The 19,626-nt window shown below is 35.3% G+C and overlaps 1 long non-coding RNA gene across 4 annotated transcripts in view; it reads left to right on the top strand.

Moving 5' to 3' along the window:
* Positions 1–292: 292 nt before the first annotated feature.
* The window catches only part of LOC105750400, a 59,064-nt gene continuing 39,730 nt past the window's right edge, over positions 293–19,626 (top strand). Inside the window, exons 1-2 of one of the 4 annotated variants that reach the window (XR_004233801.1) lie at positions 294–692; positions 16,332–16,439. This is a non-coding gene — a long non-coding RNA (uncharacterized LOC105750400). Of the gene's footprint in view, positions 947–16,331; positions 16,440–19,626 lie in introns of all 4 variants that reach the window. The other 3 variants (XR_004233800.1, XR_004233803.1, XR_004233802.1) reach the window with 3 other exon arrangements.

The raw sequence follows: 19,626 nt of genomic DNA, 5'->3' as shown, positions 1-19,626 counted from the left end.
GAGGATAGCACAGTAATTTTTTTAAGGGGGGGAAGGGGCCAAAAAGAGAGAGGCGCGTTTTGTCAGCACAGTGGCCCATAGAGAAAGGTGACATTTGAGAGAACAATTGCTAGGTTGTTTGGGCACATTTGCAGCTATGAATGAGGCTTAAGAAAAGGTGTCTTTGGACTCCTAGTAATAGTCATCTTCATCATTGCTGCTCTCTCTCTCTCTCTCTCTCTCTCTCTCCTCTCTCTCTCTCTCTCTCTCTCTCTCTCTCTCTCTCTCTCTCTCTCTCTAAGTTGCCTTATGAAATAAGGGCACACAGGTAATAAACAAAGCACTATAAAAGATCAGATTGTGGTATACTGTGGGCTCATTTCATTGTAGAGAGCAAGGCATTCTGCTCACCACCACCACTAACACCACTACCACCACCACCACCATCACCACCAACCCAGATGCCTTGCCTTCAATCTTGGGGCGACAGAGTGAGGTGGGAGGGTACCACTCTACCCCCTCTTCCCTCCCCCAAGGCCACACTATTTGGAAGGGGCTCTGGGAAGTCCTCTTGGTCATCTGATCCACATCAGACAACAACTCAGTGTCAAAGGAAAGGATGTCAAGGGGAGAGACGGGGACCCTTGGATGTGCTCACTTGGATTTTGGATTTGACATTAGTTCCTCAATTTCAAGCCATGTGTCAGATCCAGGTAAGTTGCTGCCTGGGTCAAAACAAGTATTTGTGTATCCTCTCGCCTTGCTTCCCTAGGACAGGTGCTGCTGCCATGTGCTTTTACGGCATAGGAATTCTTGGGAGATCTGGATACAGATTCAGGAGGATAGTTCCTGTGTGTTTCTGCTGAGGGTACCCTGAGTGAGCAAGAATATTCCCTCAGATTCAACAGATTGGAAAGACCAGCAGGTTGGCCAGTTACTAGGCCATTTCTACAATGGATAGAGAGAGGTAAAAGTGATTCTCTCTATTCTGCATTGGTGTTTCAGCTGTCTTGTTTCTGGCTTACCCTTGTTATTGTTCCCCTTTCATACTGTTCCTGAATGATTCAATATAATCAAACTGTGGCTTTCTGCTACTTGCCTTGGAGGGAGGGACCTGGTGGAAGAGGGCTGGAAGAAAAAGCAAATGAGTAGCAGGCAAGAGGAGAGGACCTAGTTTTTTTTTTTTTTTTACAGTATGTCAGTATCCAGTATCCTCTGCTAAAGTTCATTCATGCAGAGCTGCTGAAAGTCAAATCTCCCATAGGCTGGGACTTGGAGCTGATAAGCAAAGAGTTTTCTATGTGAGCACAAGTTTTAGAGTTTTCTGGGTGTTGTTCTTTGCTTCCCTGGGCCTTACTTTGCTAATGGGGATGCTATTTTGGAAAAAGGGAGATGTGTGAATATATCTGTATGGGGTTTATGGACAAACATATGCCTAACATGTATATTTTAAAGGTATTTTATAAGGCCTCATAAATACACAGGTTTTATTTCCTACGTGTCCTTATTTCATTGAAGCATGAAAGTTCATACTTTTAAGGGTGGATATCATATTTAATATTTAGTTCTATTTTCTCTTTAGACAAAGACTTAATAGCAGCAATATAATAATTTTCTTTGTTAAGTTACATAACTGGCATTGTTTGAAAGGCTTCATATCATAGAGGTTTGGTGGTTCAGTGAAAAAAGTAATGGAATCAGGAATGTGTTCAAATTCTTCTGATGTTAGCTGTGAGACTATGGATCTGTCATTTGTCCTGTCTCAATATCAGTTTTTTTGTCTACAAAATGGAGATAATTACTATGATATTATTTCTCAGGGTTGTTGTAAGTCTCCAACAAGATGATGTAAATAAAATGCTTTCTAAGCCTTAAAGCGCCGTATAGCTAACGAGTATTGTCATCATCATCATGCTCATCATCATCATGATGATTATCTCATTCCCATCTTTTTCAATGGATTTCAGAAAGAAGTAGTCCTGGGAAAAGTCACTAAGGATCTCATCATTCTTTTGAATCTAACATCCGATGCATTACTGCATATGTGAATATAAATCATTGTTTTTTTGCAGTTGAATAAAAATAATAATCCTATTATTATACAAGCTAATCTTTTTTGTAGGCTCACTGTAAGCATGCTTGGGACAATTCTAATAGGAGACAGTAGTTATGATTTTGCCTACATGATTCTGATTTGTCCCTTCAGGACTCTTATATTTTGGAAGATTTTCATTTGATGTGGTCTAGAGATAGTAAAACATCATTCTTAGTTTTATGTTGCTGTTCAGTAGTTTTGCAGTCATATCTGATTCTTTGTAACCTCATTTTGGGTTTTCTTGGCAAAGATACTGGAATGGTTTGTCATTTCTTTCTCCAGCTCATTTTATAGATGAGGAAATTAAGGCAAATAGGGTTAAGTGACTTGTCCAGGATCATACTATGTCTGAGGCCAGATTTGAATTCAGTGAGACTTCTTGATTCCAGCCCTGGAACTTTATCCATTGTGCCACCTAGCTGCCATTTTTCAATCAATCATTCTCTAGTCTCATTAAAGATTTCCTTCTTTAAATTCTTATGGTGGTGATCTGGTTGTGAATAATTATCAGTAAATCCTCCTTTTATTTTTTTCTTCAATTAAAACATTTTATTTGAAATAGCCTACAAGGAAAAGCATTTCTCTCCTTTTAACACCATTTTATTTTTCCAAATACATGAAAAGATAGTTTTCAGCATTCACCTTTATAAAACTTTGTGTTCCAAATTTTTCTCCTTCTCTCCCCTCTCCTCCCTCCCCAAGATGGTAAGCAATCTGATATGTTAAACACATGCAATTCTTCTAAACATATTTCCATATCTATCATATTGCACAAGAAAAATCAGATCAAAAGGAAAAAACGCAAAAAAGAAAAAAAACCAAGAAAATAAATAACAGCAAAAAATGCTTTTATTCACATCTTGTCTCCATAGTTCTCTCTGGGTACAATTGGCACATTCTGTCACAAGTTTATTGGAATTGTCTTAAGTCCTCCAGTTTTCATTCAAGACAAATATGTTTGACTCAGATTTTTGTTGAAACTTCTCTCCCCCTTTTAATGTTTTTTAAACATATGATTACTTAAATTCATGTTAATGCCATACATGGAAGACCTTTTTGATTCAATTATTGTATCTTATTTGTTTCATGGGCTCCATCTGGAGGTAAACCACTTTTGGTTCATTCAATAACTAATGCCGTGTGCCTGTTGTCAGCCAATAATCATTCTTGGTGAAGGGGTGCCTATTTGTTCCCAAAAGAATTTTTATAGATTTTAGACTTGCATTTGTACTCTAAGAATGCCTGTCAATCCTGTCATTTGTCAAGGAAGCATCCATTTTTTTCTATATTGCCTTAGGATGATGATTTCTATGATTGTTTAATACTGTTCAGTTTTTATTAGTTTTATTTTTTTTTAGTTCAGTTCTGGTACATAATGCAGTTCTGAAGGGATACATCAAAATGGCTATTGCTTATGTCAGTTGCTTCAAGCATTTTCTTCCCCTTGAGCAGTAAGTCTTTACATATTCACCTAGTTTTTTCCTTGTTAATCTTATACTGGCATGTCTCTGCTTAAAGGAGAAAGAGCAAGTTATTTGTAGGTGTCCCCTTTATCCACTGATTCACTGTGACCTCTAAATTCAAATCTAGCATCTTCAGTTTCTACCTTTTCATGGTATACATTAAGGTGTATATTCTAGCCTATCATGGTTCACATTTAAATGAAATTGCATTTTGATATCACTAGAGAAAGATTGTATGGGTTGAAAGACTTTACTTTGGTTTTTGTAGGTGTTTTTCATATGCATCAAATGATTAATACAATATTTTGGTTTGATTCCCTTTTAATTTGGAAGCCAAATTTATTTTCAATTAGGAGAAATGATAATGGACTGTGCATAACTATAGTGGGATCAAATTATCTTCATGTTTTATATTATTTAGTGGAATGTAATAAATGATTAACAACAACAATGATAATAGTAACAAAAGCAAGCACTTACATAGTGCTTTATATAATAACATTCTCATTATATGTGGGTCTATTTATATATTTATATTTTCGGTATAAAACTTTGAGAACTAAGTCAATTTTTTTATAATCAAAAAAGACAATATAAATGCCACAGCATTTTCAAGCACTTTGTACAATAAAGAACTAAAGAATCAATCATAATTTTGTCTTTACGTATCTATATACTTGGAACTTTCTGGCATAATTTCTTTGCTCATCAACCAAAATATTTTTCATTTAAATATTTATAGATTTATTTTAAAAAGTGATACAAACTGTGATTTTGTCCTTCATTATGTCAATGATGAGCAAAGTGAATATGCTGGGGTATTTAACTGTTTTAAATCTGGAATTCTTACCCTATAACCTGTGCTATTTTATGGAGCTGGCAGTAGTCATACATCATTTTACATTCTGTCTCCTTGTCATATGTATTTTTGACCTATGGACTATGGGCTTTGAGAGTGTCTATCAATTCCATTCCTTTTCCTCCACTTACTTCTCATTATGATTTTATTGTTATGGTATCATGTCTGGCATATAGTAAGTACTTAATAAATGTATATTGATTGATTACTACTATTAGGACTAATTTCTAAGTAAGATAGGATAATAATAACAATTCAAATTTTTAAGGTACTCTATTGCTCCCCATATGCCTATGAGGTAGATAGGATCATTTTATCACCCCCTTTTTTTTAAAAGATGAGGACTCAAAGTGATCATTTTAAGATGAAAAGAAAAATACTAGGTTGCATGAATCATTGCTAGCACTGGAATGAAAATTTGCCTCCAATTACCTTCTTTTATTTTTTATTTTACTAAATCACTTTAATTTCTCATAGTCAAGAATCATTCCCACTTCTATAGGCTGTTTGTGATGATGGAACTGTACATAAGGTCAGAAAGTACTTTAAAATATGCATAAAACATCTTTATGAAATGAGGAGGCAGTGTGATTGAATGAAAAAAAAAATTCACTTTGGAATTAATGGAGCTGGGTTCAAGAACTGCATCTGATGTTTACTATCTGTGTGACCAGAGGCAAGTTACTGAATCTCTCTGGACCTTGGTTTCTTCATCTATAAAAAGAGGCGATTCAAATAGATGATCTCTGAGTTCCCTTCCAACTAGAAAACTACAATTCTGATTTGTGCATATAAATTAAGTCACTAATATAAAAAGATTAAAAATCTGTGCAATCAGCTACAAAATGAAAGTTATTCTACATCGTGACTATGCAAGCATTCAAATAGAGTATATAAGAATAGAGCTTAATAGATCTTTAGTTTTTTTTCTCCTTCATTTTTACTGTGCCTATTAACCTCATTTGTGTAGGCAGTACGTGGGGTGATACTTCCTTTACCAATGCAAATCTGTACTTTCTCTGAAATCAGATTTCTGAGACGCTTAAGTTTTCAAGAGTTGCCTGGGGCATTGAGAAGTCAAATAACAGCCAGTGTCAGAGATGGGACTGGAACCTTAGATCTTTCCTTAGAGGCCCACTCTCCATGTAATGAATCAAATTGTCTTTGTTGAAATAGTACGCGTATTTATCAAAAAATGCCAACATTGGAAGGGACCTTAGAGACCATAAATTTCTTTAAAAAAAATTTTTTTTGTGATAAACACACATATTATCCCCCAAATCTATTTTAAGCTATTGAAGTTTAAAAGTGATCTAAGATTTTTTTGGACACCCTGTATATATTGATAGATAAAGATATATTAAATATATGCTGATGGGACACATATGCATGAATACCTTTTTGCTTATAAGTAATATTTCATTTCACATTTCATATTTCATATTCATACTATATTTTTGGCTTGATGATCTCTGAGTATCATCTTTCAAATAGTTATTTTTAAAAAATCTCTCAGTTGCTCAATTGGAAAAAAAAACACAACACCAACAAAACCAAAGCACCCAGAGTTTCAGTTACCTGCCCAGAGCTACAAAGGAAGTCATTCAGAGCTCCAACTAGAAAACCTCAGACTTCCTAGAAAAGAAGCATTACTCTATATCTTTACTGTAATTTATGTGTCTATTTGTGCATATGCATATATATACACATGGAGAGAATACATACAGATTAGTATACACACTGTGAAAACAGTTTATGTATATGCATATATATTTATATTCACAATGGAATGAAGTATATACTCTATGTTTCTATGTAAATGTATACTGGAGGTATAATGAATGCACTATTCATGAATCTGTATATAGGTACAAGTTTGGGTTATAAATTTTTTTCTCTTTTGGTGTGAATCTGGGAGTTCATCCATGTAAGGAATGTTTGGTAAGGAAACTCCTTCTGTCATTTTATACCAACAACTATAAATCCTTTAGTATCTCAACTTAAAGTTATAATATGAATATTTCCAAAAAGAAACAAAAGTACCTCCATAGCTGTTCCAATATTCCATGACAGTTGCCCAAGCTTGATCCTTTTCCTGCTACCTTTTTTTCTTTTTTTAGACCATTTATTTTCCTTTTAAAAGTTTCGTGTTTTTTTATTTTACACCATAATCATTTCCCCCACAATGTACCCCTCTGATCTGACCACAATTGGTCCTCCCTTTGTAACAAACAAAAGAACTTAGACAAAACCAAAATGTTTGATGAGGGTGTCTGAAAGAATATGACGAATTTCACAATTCTCTCCCTACCAACTATCTAATGAAAAGAAGATATGTTTCTGCATCTATTATCCAAGAACTTCACTGATTATAATTATTAATGAAAATTCCACTTATTTTAGTATTACTTTTATTTACTTGTATTCTTTGTGTATAGTCCTCCTTGTGGTGGTGATGGTTGTAATTCTTCTTTCTTCTTCTTCTTTTTCTTTCTTCTTTCTTTCTTTTAAAACTTTTTTTTTTATCAATTTAGAAAGTCTACCCCAAGTTTCTATGAATTATTTATATTACCATTTCTACACTGCAATAATATTCTACTATATTCAGCTATTCTTTCAACCATTCCTCATTCAACGAGATCTGACTTCATTTGTATTGTTAGCCGACAAAGAATTCGTCTATGATCATTTTGTTATATATGGAGTACTTTTATTTCTGCCCTTGATATCCTTGTGATGTATAAACATATGCTCTGGTTTTTTAATATGACAACTTTGAGTACTGATGGTTTGGAGCTTTTTGTTTGTTTGTTTGTATTCCCCCCATTGTACTAACCAGGTATCTGACTGAATGGATTCAATTGAAAGATAATTTTGTTGGCGAAAATGTCCTGCATTTTTGTACTCTCTTCCATCTCTCCCTTTTCTTCTTTATTACTAATGCAGTTTCATTTAATCTATGAATTTTGCATAGTATTGGAGATGGGAGTGAATTCTCCCTGGGAAGGTAGATTTTTAGAGCTGGGAAGGGACTATAAAAGTCATCTGGTCCAATCTCCTCATTTTACAGTTGAGGAAATTGAAGTCCAAAGAGGTTAAAAGATTTACTATACAAGGAGTAAATGGCAGATTTATGTGTTTTTTTTCTTTAATTACAACATGAGCTCCTTAAAGAAAGGACTATCTCATCCCCTTCCTCCCCCTAATTTTGTATCTTCAGCACTTAAAAGCAAAATCTGGTCTTCCAACTTCAAATCAAGTACATTGGCTTATGCATCAAAACATAAGTATGATATACAATGGAGGTATCTAAAGTCACAGAGCAGATGAGTTTATTTTCCTAATTCACTTCAGTGATTCCAATTGGGAGTCACATGGCTAACAGTGTTTAATACTGCACAACGGAGGCAAAATTGTTATTCAAATAAGACTAAAATACATCACTGCCTGTGAATGCTATAATTAACCCCAAAACAAGGCACAGTCTATTGCTACCAAGTTCTAATAAGTAGGCATTTTGCCCATGTGATGACTGGACAAGCCATGGCCAATGATGTTCAGCCCTGGACATTTGCCTTTACAGATTTATGGGGGTATGGGGACCCAGAATTCAGACACATGCATTATTCACTGTAACTTTCTCCACTTATTAGTCTTGTGGGTAAGGGCAACATTAATCGCTAGTCCAGGAGTCTTTGAGGAATGGCACTGCCATACTTTAGAGAATATATAGTCTTGTGTGTTTGGCTTTAAGAGACTCTGTGGTGGCTTGAGGTGCTCAGGAGGATTTGAGAACAGATTGGCTTATAGCCATTTACTGTTGGCTAATAATTGCACTAATCTTTTCTAGTGAGGCTTTGTGTGGATACGTTCCTCCCTCCCTCCTTTCCCCATCTGAGAACAGTAGGGGAATTGTGTTTCTGGACTCTTCCGTAAGATAGGTCAAGAAACTGCAGCTGGGTGGATAGGGTCTCCAGTTGGACCCACTGGGTATTAGACTCAAGCTACCGATAAGGAACCTGAGACTTTAGCATTAAAGTTTTAGCCAAATTATAGTGAAACAATTTACAGTTCAAGAAGCTTTGTGTACCAGGGATATTGAAGCAATATTCCTGCTAGGGAACATGGCTGAGAGGACACTGATTTCTGAAACAGAAAGGAAAGGTTTTGTGTGTGTGTGTGTGTGTGTGTGTGTGTACACGTGTGTACGTGTGTGTATTTGTGTGAGAGAGATAAAGAGAGAGAGAGGAGAGAGAGAGAGAGAGAGAGAGAGAGAGAGAGAGCAGAGAGAGACAGAGAGACAGAGAGATACAGAGAGACAGAAAAGGAGGAGGAGAGGAGAGAGAGAAAAGAGAGAGAGGAGAGGAAAGGAGAGAAAGAGAGAGAGAAGCAGGGAGAGAGAGAAAAAGAGAGGGAAAGAGAGGGGGGCAGAAAAGTTCACAGAATAAAACTTTATTTGAGATTACTACCAAACAGACCAGAAGAATTTGAACATGATGCAGTGAAAAGAGTAGTTTTGGAGTGATGAGTTCAAATCCCACCTTAGAGTTTTACTAGTTTTGTGACTATTTCTCTTTGTCCTCAGTTTAGAGATTGATCTAGATGTCTTTTGAAGTCATTTCTACCTCTATTATTTTATTATTGAAACAAAATTGATGATAAACATTGGGGAGGAGGGCATATTTTCATCTTGTGGGATAAAGGGAGGGAGAATTTCACTGATTCTGGAGTTTTCTTGGTTCTTGAACTCTTAAGTATAACACACTAGTCATAGGTAGTCCTCTGGGACCAGTTTTGTTTATCTCACTGTTACTGCCCATTTAAGAAAGTATGAATATAGTGGAGAGAGTGCTTATTTTAGAGTCAGGAAGACTTGGCTTTGAATTAGCTATGCAGCCCTGGGACAACATTTAAAGTCTTTGAATCTTTTTCCTCATTTGGAAAACAGAGGTAATAATAGCACCTACCACATAGAGTTGTTGATATGAGTCTCAAAGGAAAAACGTATGTAAAGCACTTTAATAAACTTTAAAATGCTTTATAAATGTAAGGTATTACTGTGGAGGGTGAGTAGATGGCTAGAGTGGACAGAGCGCTGATTTTGGAATCACAGACTCATCTTCATAAATTCAAATCTGACTTCAGACACTTACTAGCTGATTGATCCTGGGCAAGTCTGGCCTTAATCTGTAAAATGATCTGGAGAAGGAAGTGGTAAACCACTCCAATATTCTTGCCAAGAAAACCCCCAAAGAAGTCACCGAGGGCCGGACATGACTGAAAAATTAATGAACAACAATAACAACAAAAATGATTGTTGAGAGGCAGTAAGGAAGGGTGATTAGAGAGCTGGCCTCAAAGCCTAGAGAATCTGTATTTACCTTTCCCTATCGCTATTTTTCTTAGGCAGCCTTGTAGGCTCCACTGTAAGGAGCTAATCTGCCTACAGAGATAACAACACACTCTTCAGTATGTAAATTGATATTTCAATATAGATTGCTATGGTACCTGGTCTAAAGTTGGAAGTAAGAAAGATGACCCCAGAGAGCATCTTGTTAAAATAATTATCAAATTAAAAAAGACTTTAGAGGCCATATAGTTCAATTACCTTTTTTTTTCATATGAGGAAACTGAGGTACAGAGGGAAAATGATTTATCCCACATTCAATAGGTGGGATCTAGCAGATTCAGAATTCAAAACCATGTCCTAGGACTCTAGATCTAGATTTTTTTTCCATGCTGCCTCTTCTTTTGTTGCTTTGTGTTTCCTTTCTCTCCAAAGTAGCCTCTTAAACTATGTTTTTTTTTTTCTTCCTTCCTCTGACTCTCTGGTCCTTCTCTTCCATCATCGTCACTATTGCCATAATTATTCTAATTCATACGAGTCCAATACCATTTCCTTTTAACTTCTCCCTTTCTCAATAAGAAACATAGTATGGACTCTTATGACCTATCCTCACCCATCCTTCTCCTCACCCAAGTCCTTTATTTTTGCTGATGATCAGAAAATCAGAATCATGAGACTACCTAATTGATATGTAATATCCAGTGCTGTATTTTTAGCCCTTATAGAAGTATGGTTCCCCCATAGATGTCAAGAGACCACCATATTTTTGTTACTAAATCTGCACAGGCTAGTTCAAATCTGAAGTGCCTTAAATGTTCTTCCAAAATGCCAAATAGGTAATGGCAGCTTTCTGAAATTTTGACTGGCCTTCATATGCTCATGAAATTCCCCAAGTTTACATTCTTGGTGAATTTTGTTTCTCTCTTTATCTGTTCCCTGTGAAGCACTGCTGACTTCATCCACAAGAGTTTGGCATGGTTGGTGGATGAAACATTCTCTCGATGCAACTTGGCAAAGAGCTTTAGCCGTTATACTCATAGTAGTCTATACTTAGGGTGAGAATGATTCAGTAAAGGGACCCCACGAAAATACCACCCACTGCCCCAAACTTTGGGTCACCCCACGCTTGGGGTTCAGACCCAGAGGAAGGTTTGGTTCTCCCTCAGGGTCCCCAAGAGCTCTACAGGTTTTCCAGTTCCCCATTAAGAGTTCCAATTTTTTTTAATGATGTGTGGAAAATACAGTAAATGTGACAGAGCCTTCCTAGTTTCCGATGGTCATATTTTGACTTAATGAACAGCCAAGTAGAACCACCAAAGAGCCAGTTTAATTTGTCACCTTGAGTTATTAACTATTTCTCTACTTTTGTTGGTGGGTGTCCTTTTGGCTGTTTTTTTTTTTTTTTCAGGGCTCTGTGACCCAGTTAGCAATTCGTTTTGACTTCCCTCTCTCTCTGCTCAAAAAAGCCTGCTTTTAAATTCATTTAAATTTAAAATTCATTTGCTAGCCACGTTTTTGTCAGACTTTCCTTAAGAGTTTGTATGTGATGATGATGAGATTGGGAAAGTACAATATTAATGGCAAGGGAAATAGGATAACTTTTTATTGGAGACCAAACTTTTCTTCCAGGTGATTTATACAACACCTCTATTTTGAGGAGGGAAAGGTGGAAAACATACTGGTAGTTTTTTAGGGGTTTAGAATGAGGTACACACATAAATATAATGCAACTGTAGGCCAGAGGAACCACTTGATTCAAATTGTGAAGAAGAAGGAATTAGTTTTTGATAACTACAAACCTTCTCTTCAGAAATGCCTGATTTCCTGTTCTACAGACTTCTAGTGTCCTCATGTATCAGGCTGTGTAGAATCCCAATGTAGGGTCTTCTCTCTCTGGGCAATGCTGTATACTTCAAACTCTTTCTGACCTTCTTTCCTTCTTCCAAGTTTAACTATTTCATGTTTCATACTCTCATTTTCTAGATCAGATTAAACTTTTCACTAGCTGGTTTATAGGTATACAAATTAAACATTTACTGATAATAAATCATAATTTTGTGACCTTCTGAACTCAGTTACAAGACTTCATGTGGAATCATAACACACAGTTTAAGAAACTGGGTAATCTAAATGACTCAAGTAATTAATCTGATAAACTGATCAATTTGAACTTGTTCATTTACTTATTAGTTTCAGTCAGACAATTATTTTCTGAATTCAATAATCTTCTAATACAATGGAAGGTCATATTTATTCAGTAATAGAATTGTAATCCTCATGCTCTGATATTTTTATCACTGTTCAACAGTAGAATAATTGATGCCCACTGGAATTTTTTGTTACTTATTACCTTTCCTGAGGTATAAGTAATAGCTTAAGGCTATATTCAATGAAGGCTATGCTATATATTTTTAAGTATTTAAAGCATTCTAGACAATTGGTTGTTGATATGGCCTCCTTGCTACATCAGGCTATATTTCTAGCTTTCTTGATACAATCTACTTGGTATAAATCCTAGTACATGAGTAGTCAGCTTACTCCTTTCTCATACTTCTGACTTCATAGCACTATTGACAAAGCAGATTCAGAGCAGCTCAGGCTGAGTCAATGTTCTATTCTTGGTGAAGATTTCTTCTCTGCTCCAAATATCCTTCTTTTCCTCTAGCTACCAATCCTTCCTTGGCAAATCTGTAGATATCCTACAGGTGTCTCATTTTTTTTCAGTCTTGACCTGTGTCAGACATTAGCCTATTGCAACATGGGGATCTGCCTCTTAAGTTTTATTTCCCATCTATTATCTATTGTCTTTGCTATATGAACCTAGTAGACTGCTAATGTCTTAATGTTTTATCCCTTCCAAATAATAACATTTCAAGTTTATCAAGGCCCTTCTGGAGACAGAATATTTAATCCCAAAGTGACCTCAATATGAGAAGTAAGTACTATTTGTATTTTTAAATAGGGGAAGCCTTCTTAACTGTTGTTTTTGTTATCAGTCTCTCAAATCCTATCTGAAGGAAGTTGCCTACTTATAGGGCTGACCCCAGAAATAAAGGTATAAAGCACTGTTTGCTTATTTGTTTCTTGTATTGTCTTACATCTGCAGATTTCTTTGACCTTTTGTGGATGTCACTCTCATAATCTTCTCTTATGTCCTCTGTAACTTTGCATCTATCATTCTTCCTATTTCTTTCTGCCCCCTTCTTCTTTAGCAGTCCATACCATTCCTAAACTTCACAACTCTCTTTACCATAGACTTCCTTCTTGGAAGCCTTTCTTGCTTAATCTCACTTGAGTCTTGCATGTTTATGTGGAAACTGAATACTCCTTGAGCATTGTCATGAGTGAGGATGTTTTATCTTTCCAAGATAGGTAGCAAACTCTGTGGGGGTCGGGGCCACTTTCTGGATATTGGAAAAAATACTGGATTTGAAATAAAAAATTCTAGCTCTTCCATTAATTGGTGTTGTGACCTTTGGTAAGTCAAATCATATCAATGAGCCTCAGATTTCTCATTAATTAAACAGAGTAAATCAGATAGCATCCATCTTATGGGGTTGTTTAATTCAATTCAACCAGCATTTAATAAGCCCTTTGTTGTTATTCAGTTATTTTCAGTCATGTCTGATATTCATGATCCGATTTAGGGTTTTCTTGGCAAAGATACTAGAGTAGTTTGCTCTTTCCTTCTCCAGCTCATATTATAGATGAGGAAACTGAGGAAAATATGGTTAAATGACTTACCTAGGGTAACACAGCTAGTGTCTCAGGCCAGATTTGAACTCAGTAAGATGAGTCTTCTTGACTCCAGACCAGGCACTTTATCCACAGCATTACCTATTTCCCCTACTAAGCACTTACTATCCTTTATAAATATATACTCTCAAGGTACTTACAAACTAATGTTGTAAAGAAAGTAGTTTGTAAATTATCAAATGGTAAATAAATTTGAACTATATTTATTGTAATACTTTTAGTTGTTCTTACTATTATGCTTCTTTTTTTATTATCCTACCAAAAACTCTAGTTCAAAGCATCTGAAGACTATAGGGGCTTAGATGTGATTATCTGATCAGCCTGTAATCAGGAAAAACTGAGTTGAAATATAGACTCAGATATTTACCAAACAGTTTGGTATAGGATCAAAAGAGACTATAGACTTAGAAGAGACTGTCTTATATCTGGAAGTTACCAAAGATTCCATCAGCAATATTGCACTCTCTGGATTCATTAACTATCTGAGATCTGACTTTTTATAATTATTTAACTTCTGTCTGCCTCAATTTCCTCAATTATAAAATGGGGATAATAATAATACCTACTTCACAGGATTGTTTCAATAATCAAATGAAATACTATTTGTAAAGTACTTAGCATAATGCATGATGCATAGTAGGCACTTAATGTTTATTTTCTTCTTTTGCACTTTCTTGATGCTAAAACTCTCTGTCAAAGAGAAAATTATGCTGAACATCTACCTCAAAAAATTAGCATATTGAAAAATGATTCCTATATTCTGCCAAGGGTGGGTTTCTGCTGCAAATATTCATCTTATTGATCAGAGGTGAAACAAGGTTGCTCACTATCATCATTACTTTTCAATATTGTATTAGGGAAGAAAAGAAATTAAGGAATTAGGGTAGGTAATGAGGAAACAAAATTATCATTTTTTGGAGATGATATAATGATATAGTTAGAGAATTAACTAAAGAACTACTAGAAACTTTAGCAAAGTTGCAGGATATAAAATAAATCCACATAAATCATCAGCATTTCTATATGTTACCAACAAAGTTCAGCAGCAAGAGACAGAAATTCCATTTAAAATAACTGTAGATAATATAAAATATTTGAAAATCTACATGCCAAGATAAAGTCAGGAACTACATGAACTCAATTACAAAACACTTTCCACACAAATAAAGTTAGATCTAAGCATTTGGAAGATTTTCAAATGTTCATCGGTAGATTGAGTTAATATAATAAAAATGTCAATTCTACCTGAAATAATCTACTTTTATTCAGTGCCATATCAATCAAACTGCCAAGAAATTACTTTATAGAGCTTGAAAAAATAATAACAAAATTTATCTGAAAGAACAGAAGGTTAAGAGTTTCAAAGGAATTAATGAAAAAATTGCAAATGAAGGTGGTCTAGCTGTACCAGACCTAAAACTATATTTTAAAGTAATGGTCATCAAAACTATTTGGTACTGGCTAAGAAATAGAGTAATGGATCAGTGGAATAAGTTAAGTTCACAAGACACAATAGTCAATGACTATAATAATAATCTAATGTTTGATAAACTCAGACGCCATCTTCTGGGATAAGAACTCACTATTTAACAAAAATTGCTGGCAAAATTGGAAAATAGTATAACAGAAACTAGGCATTGATCAACATCTAATACCTTATATCAAAATAAGGTCATAATAAGACTTCATAACTTGGACATAAATGGTGAACTATAAGCAAATTAGGAGAACAAGGGGTAGTATACTTTAGATCTGTGAAGAAGGAAGTAATTTATAGACAAAGAAAAAATAGAGAACATTATGAAATGCAAAATGAATAATTTTGATTATGTTAAATTAAAAGTTTTTGTATAAACAAAACCAATGAAGCCAAGATTAGAAGATAAGTAGAAAACTGGGGAAAATTTCATATTCAAGGATTCTGATAAAGATCTTTTTTTCTAAAATATATAGAAAATTGATTCAAATCTAAAAGAATACAAGGCATTCTAAAATTGATAAAGAAAGGATATGAACAATTTTCAGATGAGAAAATTAAAGCCATTTCTAGTCATATGAAAAATGTTCTAAATCACTATTGATGAAAGAAATGCAAATTATGACAATTCTCTGAGATACACACTATACATCTTTCAGATTGGCTAAGATGACAGGAAAAGATAATAATAAATGTTGGAAGGAGGGAAAACTGGGACACCGATACTTTGTTGATGGAGTTGTAAATTGATTCAACTATTCTGGAGAACAATTTGGAACTATTCCCAAGAAGCTATCAAACTGTGCAAATCTTTTGATTCAGCAGTATCTCTACTGGGTCTGTAACTCAAAGAGATCATAAAAAAGAGAAAAGGACCCACATGTGCAAAAAATATTTATAGCATCCCTTTTTTTGTTGTGAGAAGGAACTGAAAAGTTAGTGGAAGTTCATCAATTGGGAAATGGTTGAATAAGTCATGCTATGTGAATGTAAGGAAATATTCTTGTTCTATAAGAAATGATCAGCAGACTGATTTCAGAAAGGCCTGGAGAGATTTACATGAACTGATGCTAAGTGAAGTGAACTGAACCCAGGAGAACATTGTACATAGCAACAAAATTATGTGATTATCAACTGTGATGGACTTGGCTCTTTTCAATAATGAAGTGATTCAGGTCAATTCCAATGGTCTTGTGATGGAGAAAGCCATCTGCATCCAGAAAGAAGACTATGGGGACTGAATGTGGATCACAACATAGTATTTTCACCTTTCTTGTTTGCTTGCTTGTTTTATTTTTTTTTTCTTTCTTATTTCCCTCCCTTTTTGATCTGATTTTTTTTTTTTTTTGGTGCAGCATGATAAATGTGGAAGTATGTTTAGAAGAATTGTATGTATTTAATCTACATTGGATTCCTTGCTGTTTAAGGGAGAAGGAAAATTTAGAGCACAGGATTTTGCAGGGGTGAGTGTTGAAAACTAACTTTGTATACACTTTGAAAAAGAGAAAGCTAATATTAAAAAAATTATTAAGGAAAGGGAAAACTTCTCTTGCCTCCAGTGGTTTATGTTTATGGGCCCTAAGGAGAACTCCACATATTTTATTCTTATACATTTCACCCTCACTTAATGAGACATTATTGGCCAATCATCAGCATAGAAAAAATGCTTGTATCCTAACCAAAAGACTTTCCACGATCTCAGGCACATTTTCTGATCATTTAATGATTTAACAAATCAGGGCCTCATTGGTAAGAACCAGTATAAGATGTACAGCTCTTTCACTATATAAGCTGGAACATTTTAGCCTCAAATTGTTGCCAAAGTCCCATCCTGTGATTATCACGTGGGTTCTGATATGTGTGTGATTCCTGGAAAAGTCTAGTGCAAGTTTAAAAGGGACTATAGACCCAGAGGAGTTTGTCTTCCATCTGGAAATTACCAAAGGTGCCATTGGCAATATTTCATTCCCTGGATTCATTAATCATCTGAGATTTGACTATTTACAATTCATATATACAATAACCCATATCCTTCAATGAATACCAGCAGAGTATAAATGTGTGTTGCTTTCACCATTGAATGACATGAGGTTAATATTTATCTCACAACTACTCATTTAGAGAGTATTCAATGCTAAATGTTGGAGAATGATCTGGAGAGCTTTATCACTTATCCAAACCTTTACAATTAAGTTGTGAAATTATCTGCAATTCTAATTTTTACAGTTATTATATCAAGCTTAAGTCAGCTTTCTTGCCTTCTAAACACTGTTACTAGTTCTGACCTATTGGACCAAGTAGAAAAGTTTAGTCTTTACTTTCCCAGCATTTTAGATTCTCCAAAGATAGTTAAAATCATGGCTTTTCCTAAATCTTTTTTTTTTCTCTGTGTTAAGCATATCTTGTCTCTACAATGAATTTTTATATGGTATGAAATCCATTCCTGTCATCAGGAATGGATGCTCTCTAGCTTAGAAACAAATTTCCTAAACTATGGAAATGTTACTTAAACAATGATGTGGAAAGAGTATGACAAAACTATCACTTTTCATTCTGGGCACCATGCCTATTGAAAATTCATTTAGCCTTTATATCACACTATTGACTAATTTTGAGGTTGTAGGCCACTAAAACTTTATATATGTGCATATATATATATTTATCCACACACAAATATACATACATACATATGTACACTTACATGTACACACGTATATATATTTTACAGAAACTTTTATCTAATTATATCTTAGCTATCATTTATACAGTACTTTAAGGCTTGCAAAATACTTTGTGAATATTATCTCATTTTATCTTAATAATAACGTTGGAAGATAAATGCTATGATTATCCCTATTCTATAAATGAGAATACAGACAGAAGGAGGTTATATGACTTGTCCAGTATCACACAGCTAGTAAATATAAATCTGAATTTGAATTCAGATCTCCCAGGATGTCATACCCATGCCACCTGTCTATTTGTCATTTTATGTGTGAAGTTGAATTTTTGAACCCATTTAGACCTTTATAAATTTCATCTTATTAGATTCTGCCTTTTGTTCTAGCTGAAAACCTTTTGGACTTTAACTATTGTCCTTTAGCTGTTAGGTAACTATCTTACCTAACTTCCTGTCATCTGCAAACATGACAACTAGTTCTTCCATGCCATTTTCTAACTCAGTGATCAAAATGCTGACCAACACAGAACAAAGCACAGATCTCAGAAAACACTCTTGAAGAGACCTACCTTTAAGGCTGAGTGGATCATTTAATGACTGCTTTGGAGATATAATTACTCAACTAATTCAGACTCAGTCCCACTTGATTTTCCTTCAGCCCATATCTTTAGTCCACCAGGTCTTGTACATAATACTTTTCCCAGTGCATGACTGAATCTCTGTCTTACTGCATGCCCCTCATCTTCCTTTCACTCCAGGGAAGCACAGGAGTTGTAGAAAAGCAATGTTAGGCAACTAACACAGGAAAACTTCTCAGTAGGGTATTCTATACTCCCTAGTTTAACCTCCCCTCCAGTATTTCTTCCAGGAGTGTCTTACTCATTATTCTCCCATTTTTCCTTCCACCACCATGACTTTGAACACTCAGACAAAAAACAAACAAACAAAAAGACACAAAAAACAATACACCTGGTTCACTCCAAGGCTTACATTGGCTTTCCTGAAATCCTACCTTTTCTGCAAAATAGCACTGGCCAAGTGACCAGAGCCAAAAGGGAAATGGACATTAAATCAACCTAGACTTGCTTTTTACTCCCTCATAATAAGTTTTAATAGGAACTTGTGTTTATTTGGGGGAAATAAGAAGAGGGAAGAGGAAGGGAACAGAAACTCGGAAACCACCAGTTTGCAATCAAATGTCTGTGTACTCTTAGGGATGGGGGAGTTGCTCCTTTACTTTTAAGGCCAGGGTGATGTATGTCAGCCTCCCCTTCATTTACCTAGGTTTCCAGTATTTTCCATGGCATGTTCTCAGGTGGTCATAGAATGTGGGAAACCACGCAAGGGAAAAAATTAATGCTTCATGACGCCCCAGTTGCTACTGCTAAGTTCCATGGAAAAGCTGTTGGGTGGGTGCAACTATTTTTTGGAGGAGGGGAGAACACACTATCTGTGTCTCTGGGGTGTTTCCTGAGGTTGTTGGCTGTTTTGGCATTACTTTCAGTCCAGAGACAGTGGAAAAAAGAAAATTGACTGCCAAAGTTGTCCTGGGTCTGCCCTGTAGCCCCAACTCCACCCTCTCTCTTGGAATAGCTTTGCCCAGTGTGAATGTCCTTTTATCTTCATTCAGTGAGTGAGACTAATATTTTATTCTATGGAACACATGTGTCAGAGACATCTATGTATAAAGGACCCAGTTACCTACTAGGACTATCGTTCCAGTATTGACCTAAATGCTGTCTCCCTCTCCCCTCCTCTTGCTCCAAAGCCTGGAGAATTTTCTGTTGGACAGCCCAAGGGGCCAACACTAATTTTCCATTCATAGGCATAAAGGTTACAAATATCCCAAATATACCAAAGGAGTTCTATTAAAAGATGAGAATCAGCAACAACCTGTAAAGTTTTATGTGGCAGACTAATCACACTTGTCCTAAGGTCTAAAGGCATGTTTGAATTTATTTTTCTGGATT

Source organism: Sarcophilus harrisii, chromosome 4 (genome assembly GCF_902635505.1).
Source record: "Sarcophilus harrisii chromosome 4, mSarHar1.11, whole genome shotgun sequence".
Classification (NCBI taxonomy): Eukaryota; Metazoa; Chordata; class Mammalia; order Dasyuromorphia; family Dasyuridae; genus Sarcophilus; species Sarcophilus harrisii.
The sequence above is the reverse complement of the archived record's forward strand: the minus strand, read 5'-3'. Positions and strand labels throughout refer to the sequence as shown.